This window comes from Rhinolophus sinicus, chromosome 9, assembly GCF_057876585.1.
Source record: "Rhinolophus sinicus isolate RSI-liver-muscle chromosome 9, RSI-T2T, whole genome shotgun sequence".
Taxonomy (NCBI): Eukaryota; Metazoa; Chordata; class Mammalia; order Chiroptera; family Rhinolophidae; genus Rhinolophus; species Rhinolophus sinicus.
This window is the reverse complement of record NC_142509.1, coordinates 18,954,849-18,968,815: the sequence shown is the minus strand read 5'-3', so window position 1 is coordinate 18,968,815 and position 13,967 is coordinate 18,954,849. Positions and strand designations below refer to the sequence as shown.

General features: G+C 43.7%; 1 protein-coding gene and 1 long non-coding RNA gene across 7 annotated transcripts in view; one reads left to right on the top strand and one right to left on the bottom strand.

The window, feature by feature from the left end:
• Positions 1–2,207: 2,207 nt before the first annotated feature.
• Positions 2,208–5,127, bottom strand: LOC148757291 (uncharacterized). Of its 2 annotated transcripts, none has more exons than XR_016022364.1 (2): positions 4,928–5,127; positions 2,208–2,779 (listed from the first exon to the last, which is right to left on the bottom strand). It is a non-coding gene; the product is annotated as an uncharacterized LOC148757291 (long non-coding RNA). The 2 variants fall into 2 exon arrangements; XR_016022365.1 differs by having other exon boundaries at positions 2,208–2,715.
• A 109-nt stretch (positions 5,128–5,236) lies between these two features.
• Positions 5,237–13,967, top strand: part of SPECC1L (sperm antigen with calponin homology and coiled-coil domains 1 like) — a 128,580-nt gene continuing 119,849 nt past the window's right edge. The window contains exons 1-2 of one of the 5 annotated variants that reach the window (XM_074321713.2): positions 5,272–5,380; positions 10,708–11,059. The gene's annotated coding sequence lies outside the window, so the exon portion shown is untranslated. Of the gene's footprint in view, positions 5,381–10,707; positions 11,060–13,967 lie in introns of all 5 variants that reach the window. The other 4 variants (XM_074321714.2, XM_074321716.2, XM_074321715.2 and 1 more) reach the window with 4 other exon arrangements.

Genomic DNA, 13,967 nt, shown 5'->3' with positions numbered 1-13,967 from the left:
GAACTTCTGGGGCTTCGGCTGTGGTCACGGGGCACATGGGTTCCCCTTAACGTGAGCAGCATGGCTGTGGAGACAAACAGCCCATCTCTGCTTGCAGACACATTGTCACTCGGCTGACAGTTGCACATTTCCTAGGACCCAGTGCTCCCCTGTCTCCAAGGAAGGCATGTCAAGAATCCCAGCTCGATGTCCTGGTACACAGAGCTGATGGCTTGCTAACTGTTGGGAACAGTTGTTTTCTGATTAAAACTTGGCCTGCAGCCCCTGCCTGTTTGGCTCCTCCAGCTGTGGTGCAGAGCAGCTGGGCCCGAGTGGGGCAGTTAGTGATGGGGGTGGATGTCAGGATGCGCTGAGAGCATCATCAGGAAACCAGAGGCACTGAGTGGAAGGGGGTTCCGGGCTGCGGACCTCAGTCCATCTCAGTGGCGATGAGACCCTAGCATGGCAGGGCCAGTACGAATGGAGGTCATCGTAGCGTCCCAAACCCTGCCATTTGGTAGCCGTGGCCAGGTGGAGTCTGGGCCCTGGGGGAGCTCACACACTGGTAGACGGCCTCCTGCACAGGCAGTGGGTCACCGGCTTCCCCAGATCCCCTCCATCGCCAGGCCAGTCGTGCTCCAATTCCCTGTTCCTTCTGCCCCTTCAGTTCTTGGGAGCCAGGGAGGAAGATCAAGCTCAGGGGACAAGGTCTGGGTGAGGCTGATGGGACCGCAGGTGCCCGCACTGCGGCCTAGGAACAGACTGGCATGAAGTCCAGATGATTCTGTGTGCCCCGCCCTCAGACCTGCCTCCTCCCCTTTGACCCCATCAGCATCCCAGACCTCCAGCCTCCCCTGTCCCCAGAACCATGAACAGATCCCCTGACTGCTAGGGCCGCCCTCCCCATCCTGTGCAAGCCAAGCCAGTCTTCTTAATGATGATTTCACAGCATGTCACTTCCCTGTCCTAAGGCTGCAGTGGCTGGCCCCTGTCCCCACTATAGAACCCTAGTTCCCAGGCCTGGTGGGGAAGCTGTCTCTGCTGTACCCCCACCCTCGCCTCTGCATGCACAGTCATGCTCCCTGCTCTGCCCTGCACCTTCAGTCTTTGCTCCCTGAGGATGCCCTGTTCACCTTCACTTCCCTGCTTTTTCTTCTGCTGTCCGCTGTTCCGGATGTGCCCTCTCCTTACGGAAACCCTACTCACATGCCACCTCCTCTGAGAATCTGCTGATTCCTCGAGAGCACCTTAGCAGCTTCTCCCTGCCACCTCAGACAGAGAAGGCTTTTAGAGGCTAGAGACCCGGTTGAAGCCATCTCTGCCCCCTCCCCAGCGCAGGGCATGGGGTTGGGTTCCACAGGCCTGGGTGCAGCTCAGGGAACAGCAGCAGCCTCCTACTTGGTGGGAAATGGCTCTTATGCTTTGGAATTTCAATGGCAGAACATCTAGTTTAGTGGTTTGGCTCATTAAAAGTACTTTGGGGCGGCTGGATGGCTCAGTTGGTTAGAGCACCAGCTCTGAACAACAGGGTTGCCGGTTGGATTCCCACATGGGCCAGTGAGCTGCGCCCTCCACAACTAGATTGAAGGACAACGAATTGGAGCTGATGGGCCCTGGAGAAGTACACTGTTCCCCAATATTCCCCAATTAAAAAAAAAAGTACTTTGCTGTGTACAAGAATAGTCATAGGAATTTTATGCCTAACATTAAAAAAGTAATAAAAAAAAAAAGTAAAATCGTGACTGTTATACAAGTATAAAATAAACATGTATCAAGAAGTTCCCTTAACTCCTCAATTAAATGAAGGGACCAGTGAAATGTCACCATCAGTTCAAAGGAGAATTCAAAAGCCAGACACATTTATAGATCAAAAAAATTGAAATAAACTTGCAAATGGAGGCAAAACTGGCTTTTCCACTGTGGGGGAGGGTTGCCCTCAGATAAGAATTATTTGCAAGTCCCTAGAAAAGAACCATTTGCATTGACACTAGTTTTCCACAACGTACAGAATTGTAAAAGACAAGAACAGGCCCAGAGCCCCCACAGAATCAGAATGATAACCTACAAGGGTGTGTTCCAAGGATACACAGCTTTCCATTGGAGACACCAGGACTCTATTTTGCTTCATCCAATTTTCTTTCCACTAGTAGTTTATAACTGGAGACAACCCAAATGTCCATCAATAGTAGAATGCATAAACCATGGTATGGCAAATTCATACAATGGAATCCCACACAACCACCAAAATTTTATTCATTTTGCATGCCACAGACACATGCAAAAAGATGGATGACTCTCACAACCTAATGTTGAGTGAAAGAAGGCAGACCCTCCAAAATACTTATAGTAGGCTGAATAATGGCTTCCAAAGATATCAAGTCCTAACCTCTGGAACCTGTAAATGCTGCCTTATTTGGGAAAGGGGTCTTTGCAGATGTGATAAATTCTGGATCCGGCAATGGGGGATCATCTGGATTATCCAGACAGGCCCTAAATGCCATCACAACTGTCCTTATGAGAAAGAATCAGAGGGAGATTTCACACACCCACCCACAGAGGAGAAGCCATAGATGGAGGCAGAGATTGGAGTGATGCAGCCACGGGAGAAGGAACACCAAGGAACGCAGGCAGCTGGCAGAAGGCGGGAGAGGCAAGGAATGCATTCTCTTCCAGAGCCTTCAGAGGAAGCTCAGAGTTGCCAGCAACAGCTCGATGTCCGACTTCCAGCCTCCACACCTGTACAGCAATACATTTCTGTTGTTTTAAGCCACCAAGGTCGTGGTAATTTGTTACAGCAGCCCTGGGAAACCAATACAATATGATTTCTTTGATTTAAAGTTCAAAATCAGTCCATATTAATCCTGAGTTAGATGTCAGAATGGTGGTTATCTTTGAGAAGGATGTATTGTTGGGGGGGGGGGGGAGTTAATGGAGAAACTGCTAAAGTTCTTTTTTTTGAACTTCACTTTTTATATTTCATTGAGTTGTACATTTACTTTGTGCCCTTTAATGTAAAAAAGTATCTTTTAATGGTGTCTGTTGCTTGTCAGTAGCAAATGGGTGATGGCAGGTGCCTGGGACCAGGCAGTTCTGTTCTGTTTCTGCCACTTGCTACCTGGGTGGTCTTAGACAAGTGAAATAACCTCTTTGAGCCTCAAATTTATCTTCTGTTCAATTCTTACAGGGTTGGCGTGAGGATCTGAGTGATGTTGAGTTCTCTTCGAACTGTCAATGCCTAGACAGATGTAACATTAATGGCCTTCACATTTTCCAGGCATTTTTGCCGGGTGTCAGACATCATGCTAAGCCCTCCCTCTTCGTGCATTATTCCATTTAATCCCCACAACAACCCATGACAGCACCCATTTAGTGGATGAAAAAACTGAAACATAAAGATAAGCAGCTAGTAGGTGAGAGAGCCAGGATTCAAACCCAGGCTGTCTGACCTTAGTCATGACCTCAGTCCTACACTAGGGTTGAATAATTGATTATTTCTAGAGTATTAAAGCACCATGGCTATTCTGGTTTTAAAAAGAAAGGTACAGACGGGTGGCTCTGTTGATTATAGCGCGAGCTCTGGGCAACGGGGCTGCCGGCTCAAATCCCACATGGGCCAGCGAGCTGTGCCCTCTGCAACTACAATAAAATCAATGAGCTGCCACTCAGCTCTTGGGTGGCCAGATGGCTTAGTTGGTTTAAGTGCGGGCTTTCAACCACAAGGTTGCCGGTTCGACACCAGCAAGGGATGGTGGGCTGTGCTCCCTGCAACTAACAATGGCAACTAGACCTGGAGCTGAGCTGCGCCCTCCACAACTAAGACTGAAAGGACAACTTGACTTGGAAAAATCCCGGAAGTACACACTCTTCCCCAATAAAGTCCTGTTCCCCTTCCCCAATAAAATCTTAAAAAATAAAAAAATGAAAAATTAATTTATATATATAAAGGTACAGATCAGAATTTATGATTGACTACCACTTCTGTAAAAAAAAGCAGAACATATCTGTTTATATTAGATATTTGTTTATATTCATAAAGTATCTCTAGAAGGGTATGAAGAAACTGAATACAGTTAGTTGCATCTGGGAGGAGGAACTACAGGAATGGATGCTTTCTGAATTTTGAAATATGTAAATGTGTTAGAAATGTATTCAGAAAGAAATAAAAAATAAAATTAACACAAAAACCATAAGGGAATTACATTAACAACTTTATGCCGATGATGATTTTGAAAATGTCAACAAAACAGACACTTTCTTGCAAAAATGTTACTTAGTAAAAATTACGCAGGAAAAAACAGAAATTCCGTCTAGACTTAGAACCATTCAAGAAATGGAATGCTTAAATTCTGCATCGCATGCCCTCAAATATCTCGCAACAAACAAAGCCAATGAAAATCACCAGGCCTGGATAATTTTATAGGTAAATTCAGTAAGCATTAAAATGAAGAGAAAATTCTGACCTTACATATAATCTTCCAGAAATAGAAAACGTAAATCTCAACGCACTGTCAATTTATTATAAACTTAATCCCAAAGCAGACATGGACAGATGAAAGCAAAAGTATAGCACAATATCACTTATGGACATACATGCAAAAATGCAAAATAGAATATTAGCAAATGAGCCAGCAATGTATTAAAAAAAATCAAGATGAAGTTGTTTTTTTCCTGGGAAAGTAAGATGATGTAGTAAAAATCTAACGTATGTCAAACTATCACAGAAAAAACCTGTATGATAATTGCAACCTAACAGAACTTCCTTAACTTTATCAAGCATATTTAGCCTCATTTTTTTTTTTTTTTTGGTTGCTTAGTTGTTTATTGTCTGCGTTCCCTGCTGCACGGGGAGCGCCAGGAAAGCAGGGCTTGTGGGTTTTTTTCACCAAACTAGCTCATGTCTAGCACCATCCTTGGCACAATGTAAATAAATACTGCTTGAATACTGCACCTTTGAGCGAGGTTAAGCTTTTGGGACGAGGAAGCTCTACACTCATCACCCACCCGCGCCCGGGGGATTTGCCAGCGGGTGCTTCAGGGTGAGGCCTGAAGCGCGCAGAGGTTACCGGAGCCTTCTTTGTGCCCGGCCAGGTAGTAGAGCGCCTGCGCTACTCGGAGCCAGAAGGAACACCGATGGAGTGGGCGGGGTTCCAGGCGCCTGCGCGACAGAAGGATGTGGGCGGGGACTTAGGGCGCCTGCGCAGTTGGTGGCGGCCCTGTGGGACGGGTAAGAGGCGGGCCGGGGGCGGGGACTACAAGAGAGGAAGGGCGGGCCGGGCGAACGGCGCCGTGGGGTTGGCTGCTACCCTGAGGCTGGACTCAACGGATTCGGGCCGCGCCACCGGGCGAGCTCGCCGCCCGGCCCGAACCCGGAGCCAGCGAGCGAGCGAGGCGGCGCCGCGCGGTAAGAGCCAAGGCCCGATCCCCTCAGTGTGGCCCGGAAGGCCAGTCCATCTCCCCAGCGCCGCCCGCGCGGCCAGGCCCAGGCGACCCCGCAGACCCCCGGCGGGCCCGCGCCTGCGCCCTCCCCCTCCCGGGCCCCCCAGCCCGTCCCGCGCCTGCGCGGTACCCCTCCCGGGCTGCCCCGCCGACCCGCAGTTGTGCCGCGGGACTCGGTAGCCGCCCCTACCGGGTGGTGTGGCCTGGTTCTAGGCTCTCAGCCCGCTGGTTCTCGCCGAGCCGAGGCACCGGGCGCAACCCTCACATTTTGCTTTCCTCGAGCCCTAGGAGAGGCCGGGGCCGCCGCCTTACCTTCCTGGTCCTCTGGTCCCATGCCCCGGGAGGGGACAGTACTGCTCCGGGACCTCGAGTACACGGAGCGGGGAGCAGAGCCGTAGGCAGCGGACCCCGGGCCTCCTGCGGGCTCACCTTCCGCCGAGGCCCGCACCCGCTGCCTCGCCACGCTCCGCTGGGAGGTTAGCCCAAAGCAGACGGAATGTCTTTTTTATTTTTTTCTTGAGACCTGGTTAATTGCATCAAGTTGGATGTGAATAATCGGTGTTTTTGCTGAGGATTTTTGCATTTCCCTCAACCTGGTAATTGTATGGCTTAAGTGGTTACGTGTAAGACCAGATAGTTCATTCTTGGGCAGTTCCCCAGAAATACCTGGAAGAGAAATCAGTTTCCAAGTAGTTCCAGCCTATGTACAAGACTAAGAATGCCTGTGACCATTCAAATACAGAGAAACTTGATTTGTTGATGCTTTTGATAATTTGCGAGCAAGTACGGACGGCGGGGCCCAGGAAAAATTACCATAAATTCGCTGCCCTAGTTTGATTACAGGGACAAATGTGTTGTAAAAAGAGCATCTCAAGCCACTGACAGTGTTTCCTGAGTTTACAACAGATTCAAGAAACTGAAAAATGTTGCAGAGCCCAGCAGCGTTTGCTGTCACCCAAGATGCATCTTGAGATGCAATCAGAACTGTTCTCTTCTTAGGCATCAGTGAATATCAGCATAATACATATAGGTTGTAAAGTAGCCACACAATATAGAAGAGTATATATGATGTAAGTAGAAGTAGAGTTTTGATCTGTATAAAATTGTTCTGTAAAGAAATGGCTGATGCAGTATTTTTTTTCCTCTATAAAATTGTCTCTTCCCCCCTGATTTAGTTAGTATGCACCAAGCAGTCTTTAAGACTGAGCCACTTTTGGTAGCTTGAGAATGCTTCTTAATTGCCCATGTATAGTCCAGTTATGTAGGGATTTTCTTGACTTTTCAGTAGGAAAGTGAATATTGTGCCATAGGAAACCTCTATCATTATGCGCCTTGGTAATATTCCAAATAATCTGAGTGTCATAGTGCAGGGTAATTATAGCAGTTGTGGTTAAGGTGCAGTTTGTATCAAAATTTCCACTTTAAGCTTGAACTTTTAGGATATGTATCTACAGTGCAATGTATCATCCTGAGAAGGGGTTTTTCTGAAACCGAGGTTCTCCTTATAACTGACGTGACAGTGTACATCTTATATTTCAGATGACTCAGATGATAGTATTGCTTCGGTTCAAAATTACTATCAGGGTGGGGTTTTTATAATACATGATTTGCCATATAACTATATGCATCTTTAAATCACATGGCTGACTTGTACATGGTGTTACACAAACTGTCCAGCTCAGTAGAGGAACAGTGACGGAGTGTCAGTAGGCTAGAGAAATTCTCTTAGCTTAATGGCCTTGGGCAACTTGTTTTCCTTTCTGGACCTTTATTTCCCCATCTGTAGTGTGTGTGTGTGTGTGTGTGTGTTGGGGGGTGGAGGAGGAGATGGAAAGGAGCTTGAGTTGCTAATTTAACATTTAATGGATTCTTGCTGAGTCTTTCCAATTAAGGGGAGTCCTCTTCAACTAGAGAGAGAACTAGGTCTTCTTATCAGTTCCATGACGTAGTTTGTGGTCCTTCCTCAAAGATGGGAGAGGGGGCATCATAAGTTGGTGAGAACAAATTTTGGAGACTCTTGGTCAGGCCCCTGAAATGAAGTGTTGAGTGGGTCTTAGTGTATTGAGAAAAACAAGGAAAATATGGGGAGTTTTTCATAAAACTAAATTTGTTCAATTAAAGAACTGCCCTTTCTAAAAAGACGTAATTTTCTGGTGTTAAAATTAAGCATCTTTTATGAAATGATGGTAAATGGTGTTATATGGTGATTGTAAATGGCAAATACAAAGTTGGTTGTCTCATGAGAATAAGATATTTTTAGAAATAAAGCCTAGAATCTATTGTTTTGTTGTTGGATTGTTTAGGAAAAAGTTCCTGGGGTTTTTGCTGCTAAGATTAAAATATAGATTATTTTTTAAAAATAAATATGAATTCACTTTGTGGTCGTTAGTCATAGGCAACTGAGAAAGCTCTCTTAAATTTGCTTCAGTAAAGATGTTCCTATTCTGATCATCCTTTCCTACTGGATACAGACTGTTAGGATATTTGTGTGTGTGTGTGTGTGTGTGTGTGTGTGTGTGTGTGTACTTGTGCCAACAAAATAAACCCAGGCAGGGAAATTCCTCCTGGTGGTTGGAATTGTTAGTGTTGAATAGACTAACTGCAGAGCTAAAGAACCCCCATGGGGGTACTATGTCAGCTCAGAAATCTTTATTGTGGCCTCAGTTTTTTGTAAGGAAATAACACGATCATCAAGAAATTAGGCTTACAGATTACATTTCAGATATGCTGAGGGGGAGAAGTGGCTATGGTCTGTTCCAAGCGAATGTAACAGATGATTTTTGTGTCTGTGAAGTATTTAAAATTCCTCCTAGTCTGCTGTTAATAGCAGATAAGATTTAGAGTTATACATTTTTTTTTGTACTCGCAAAACTACAGTGTATCAAAATGTGTCAAACATACATTTTAAAAGTGTCTTGAATTAAAATGAATAATGCAATCTCTAATTCTTAATAATATTCATTTCTACATTCAGAGGACTGACTGCTTTCAGCTACCTCTGAGTGTTCCATTTTCAAAGGATAATTTGATAACCCCACAAAAGAAATTTGTCCATGAGTACAGATGTTAACACTGTTTTTTGTTTTTGTTTTTGTTTTTTACCTTTTCCCACATCTTTATTGTAATTCCTTTATTTTTGGGTTAAATCCAGAGGTTTGTTCCTGCCTAGGTCTTTCCAAAATAGCAATCTGTTTGTAGTCACCATCTCACCCCCACCCCTGCAATTTAAAGTCCTTCAATGGCTCCCACTGTCTTTATAATCAAATCTACCAATCCTTGGCTTGGTATCCAGGACACTTCATCACTGGGCTCTGGCCTCCGTTTACATTTTTCCCCACCCTTTTTTCACGTGCTTCATTGAGCTCTGCTGAACAACTCTTGGTCCCTTGAACTCTCTCCAGTTGTCTCCCTCTGCTGGAATGTTCTCTCACTTCATCTGATTATCACCTTCAAAACTCAGCTCAGATACTACCTTGCCTGGAAGACATCCCATATCGTGTCTCTTGCAGACTTGTCCAGCACCCTGTCCAGTTAGGAATTGGCGCCCTGTGTTTTGTCTGCTCCCTCCACTAGCTGGTGACACCGCAGTGGATAGCAGAGTTTGTGGCTTGATGTAAAGTTTCATCTTCTGGGTGCGGTATGTGCCGGGTATGAAGTGGGCCACTTAGCCCCGCCCTTAAGGAGCTTTTCACTCCAGGTGCACTTGACCTCAGCAGCCTTGGGACACCTCCCAGTCACGCACACCAGCTTGCAAAGGCCATTGAATTGTACCTGAGTGTCTAATTCAGATCCTATTTCTTGAAGGAGACTCGGTCTCTAATGTCTGTTTTATCATCCAGAAATCAGGTGGGCAGCGTCCTTGTTCCCGGCTCTGGAAGCGTTATGCATTTTGCTGCCTTTTCCCTAACCTTGTGTACCTTCTACCTTGAACTTTTTTTTTTTTTTTAATTTGATGTGTTTAAACAGTCAATGTTTAAGAGATTAAGAGAATAGATTTCAAGTTTGTCTCTTGTGTGCATAACCTAGGGAAAACAGAAATTAAAGGGGAAAGAATACTTTGTCTCTTTTTAAAAAGCCCCATATTACACTTCTTTTCAAAAGAACTGAGCTTACATTAAAAAAGAAAAAAGAAAAGAAAAAGACCCTGGTTAAGCTTAAGAAAGAGGCATGCAAAGAAACTGGCAGCAGTGTTTTGTCAAAAAATACCTGTTACAAATTAAAGTCCCTTTTTCCTCTCTCCCTTCTCATGTTTTTGGGAAGAAATCACAACTTAGCCATTTTCCAGCGGCACCTCGTCCAGCAGGAATTCTCAAGGCAGTCTGTTGGGGCTGCTTTTTTCCAGAACGGTGACAGGTGGACACTTTCTTCCAAAAGATGCCAATTTCTCCCACCTAGGAGAGTCCTGAGTCCCACTCCCTTCTTGTCCTGGAAGCTTCTCTCCTTGTCATGTTTTGGCTCTCCCTCACCAGACCCAAGAGTTCTTGAGCAGGAGCTATTGAGTTTTCTTCTTGCATGCTTTTTTTTTTTTTTTTTTAAACCTTTGGTGGATTTGGTCCTGTCTTAAATCTTCTGTCCCATGTTCTTGTTCTTCTCCCTTTCTGGTAGCCTGCATTTTCTTGCAAACTCCATTGAATCATTACAGTTGCTCAGGTTTGCTTTCTGTGCTCTGTTAAATTACCTGCTGGATTTTTCTACCCTAGTTCTCTCATTTTTATTCTTCATGCTCACTTCATTGCACACTTATTTAGTGTCGCCCAGTCCCCCTACTCAAGGCTTCTAGCCTTGGATTTGCTTATGTGTGTTTGGTCTGTTTTTGATTTTTGTTATCTCCTTGCCTCAACACTTGTCTCCCTCGCCCCCCCCCCCCCATCCTCCATGACCAGGATCATCAACATTTCACACTGTTTTCCATCATTCATGAATTTATTGGAATACCTGAGTGCATGAGTGCACGTACATGAATACATCATTCATAGATTCATGGATTCGTGTATTCATTAATGTATGCATTTGCAAATGCGTATGTTTTAACTTTACTGAGATGTAATTCATATACCATAAAGTTCACCTGCAGAAAGTTCACCTGTTTTTATTATATTCAGAGTTGTGCATTAATCATCACTCTTTAATTCCAGAACATTTTTTATCACCTCAGAAAGAAACCTTGTACCCATTAATAGTTACTCCACTTCCCCCAGCCTGTGTTAGTCACTAATCTACTTTCGGTCTCTATGGATTTGCCTATTTGCCTATTCTGCATATTTCTTTCTTTCTTTTTTTTTTTTTAAACAGGACTTCATTGGGGAACAGTGTGTACTTCCAGGACTTTTTCCAAGTCAAGTTGTTGTCCTTTCAATCCTAGTTTTGGAGGGCGCAGCTCAGCTCCAGGTCCAGTTGCCGTTGTTAGTTGCAAGGGGCACAGCCCACCATCCCTTGCGGGAGTCGAGGAGTTGAACCGGCAACCTTGTGGTTGAGAGCCCACTGGCCCATGTGGGAATCGAACCGGCAGCCTTCAGCGTTAGGAGCACGGAGCTCCAACCGCCTGAGCCACCGGGCCGGCCCTGGATATTTCATATAAGTGGAATCATACAATTTGTGGCCTTTCCATTTAGCATGCTTTCAAGGTTTATCTATGGTGTAGCATGTAAGTACATCATTCCTTTTATGGCCAAATAATAGTCCATACTTTTGAAAAAATCTATTTATCAATTGGTGGACATTTGGGTTTTTTCCACTTTTTGGCTATTACGAACGATGCTGCTGTGAACTTTCCTGTACAAGTTTCGGTGTGGACATGTGTTTTCAGTTCTCTTAGTTATATACCTTGGAGTGGAATCATTGGGTCATGTGGTAGCTACTGTGTTTCCCCGAAAATAAGACCGGGTTTTATATTAATTTTAGCTCCAAAAGATGCATTAGGGATTTTCAGGGGATATCATCCTGAAAAATCATGCTAGGGCTTATTTTCTGATTAGGTCTTATTTTCGGGGAAACACATTAAGTTAAACTTTTTGAGGAGCCCACCAAACTGTTTTCCCAAGCTGCATCATTTTACGTTCCTACCAGCAGTGTATGAGGGTTCTGAGTTCTCCACTTCCTCTCTACTGTGTGGGCTTTTGGGGTATACTTTTCAAAAAAATAAGGTCATATTTTTGACATTTCCATTTCTTGTTTTCTTAATACTTCTGGAAATTCCATTAACAGCTGTTATCACGCTAACTCATTGTGATTAGTACTTCATAGTACTGTTCCATAGTATAAATGTACCATTTGTTTCTTCAGTTCAGCAGATGTTTATTAAGTGGCTGTTATGTGTCAGGGACTGTTCTAGACTCTGGGGCAACAGCATTGAGCAAAACAAAATCCCCTGCACTCTTAGAGTTTACTTTCTTGTGGGGGAGGGGTGGGAAGTCAGGAAACAAACAAGTACTATAGCACAGGGTTTTACCTGTATAGTTTGAGTTTGTGGCAGCTTTGAGTAGTGTATATGAAGTACCAAAGTACCAAAAGAAGTTACTGTAGCAGTGTTAGTATTAACCACCTTGCAGGCAAAAGTGGAAACATTTTCATAAAGGAAAAAAACAACTGTTTAATGTGGATGTGGAATGTTTCTGTGAGATAAACTGATGAGCCTGAAAGATAAGTGTATCTGTCCTTGGTAACAAAGTTTGCACATTTGTAAGTTGGATCCACATCCTCTTACTTTGGTGATAAGGAATAGACACCCTTCACCAAAAGCCAGGTGAGGTATGTATGTTGGAAATGTCTGATGGATGCAGCTGAGAGTACTTTTGGGGGACATGGCAAAATTTCCAGGCCCGTTCAAGAGTCTTGTTTTCTTCCTGAACTTTTATGTATTTATTATATTGCCCTATGAATTATTGAGGTTGTACCCTGCAGTAAAACCTTCTTTAAATTATTCATGTTGATGTTTAGGGAAAATAATCTGGCTTGCGTAGAGTGGTTAGGCCTGGAGGAAAAAACCATGCCCTCCCCTCGAAGGTCAGATTATATTGATATGCAGCCTAGTTGGGCCTGCGCTAACTTATCCCTCTCTGTTGGCCTTCAAAGTAAAATAAGCAGTTAAAATAAATATTTCTGTTCTAATTTTTTTTAAAAAAATACTGACTTTGAAATGAAGTTAGAAATGCACACTTTAGACACCAATTTACTCATTTTCCTGTTAACCACCCAGTGGCTTGCTCCTCCACTCTGGGTCAAAGGTCGATCGTGATGGAATGCAGATCATTTATTAATCAGAATTTCACTGTAATGAATAAAATGTTATTTTGCAAAATAGTTTTTTTGACATTTTAGTTACTAACAGGCCTTGTTTTTAAATAAAAAAATGTAACCTGCAAGTTTATGTTCAAGTAGTGTTTCTGAAGGCTTAGTGTAGAATATAAATGTCAACCAGGATACCATCTAGCTGCGCTGGGATTCTTTCTTACCTCCTCCTGCCTTTGCTTCTGACTCCCTCCCCCGCCACATGCTTTTAGGTGGGTTGGGTTCCAAAACTTTATTTATAAAACTAATTTAATTCACAAGGTTTATGAAGTTTCTGTTAATAGTCCTGTGGAGTCGAATGAGCACCTATGGCAGCATAGTCGAAGAAGCCTACGTTTCCTTTCATTAAATGTGGGCCTCTCACAACACATCTTGAGGTAGTTCACACAACTATTATTTTCCTTAATTTTGTAAGTGAGGAAACAAGGTTAAGACGACAGAGCTAACCAACGGCCAAGCTTGGATCTGAGCCCGGGTTTCAGACTAAAAGTCCTGTGTTCTTTTCACTATAACATGCTGCTTTTCCGCTAAAATGCATTTGTCCTATGATTAAAGGAACTACAGTGCTACTTAGTATAGAAAATGTAGGTACAACATTGTTTCCTTTGTAATTGAAATGTTTGAAGAGCTTTTACATGGGAAGGGATGGATCTATTTTGTGTTGCTTTGCGAGATACCCAGGTAAATGGTAGTTACGTTAAACTGCCATTTGTTTCCATACGTGAAAAACTGCCCAAGAATTGAAGGGGCAGCCCTTTCAAGTTACCAGCTCGTAGTAACAAAGGCTGTGGGGGGGTGTCCTAGGGTGATGGGGGGATTAAACTTGATGCCTGCTCTTCTTATGGAAGTCCACTCCCCCCCTTTTTTTACTCTCTTCTTTGCCTCCTCCCTCTGCCTCCTGTCTTGACTGAGAGGTTGGATGGGCCTCTCTCTTTCCTAATTTCGTGCCTCTTCTCCCTTAAGCCACTCAGAAGCAAATTTTTAATATGGGGCGGTCTTGATAATATTTAATGATAATTTTTTTGACATTCAATACTATTTTATATTAGTAATGAAAATTTTGTTTTGTGGGTTAATTTTTTTCACATTTGGAATGTGGGCTTATTCCTTTCATATTATTTTAAATAAAGTGACAATAAAGTACAAATTTGGAATTCATAATTTTTTCCAATACTATTTCAATGGAGATATTTTTGAAAAAACAAAATAAAAATTGAAGAGTGTGTACTGTGATGGTAGGCTAAAGCGAGGATTTGCTAAAGAAG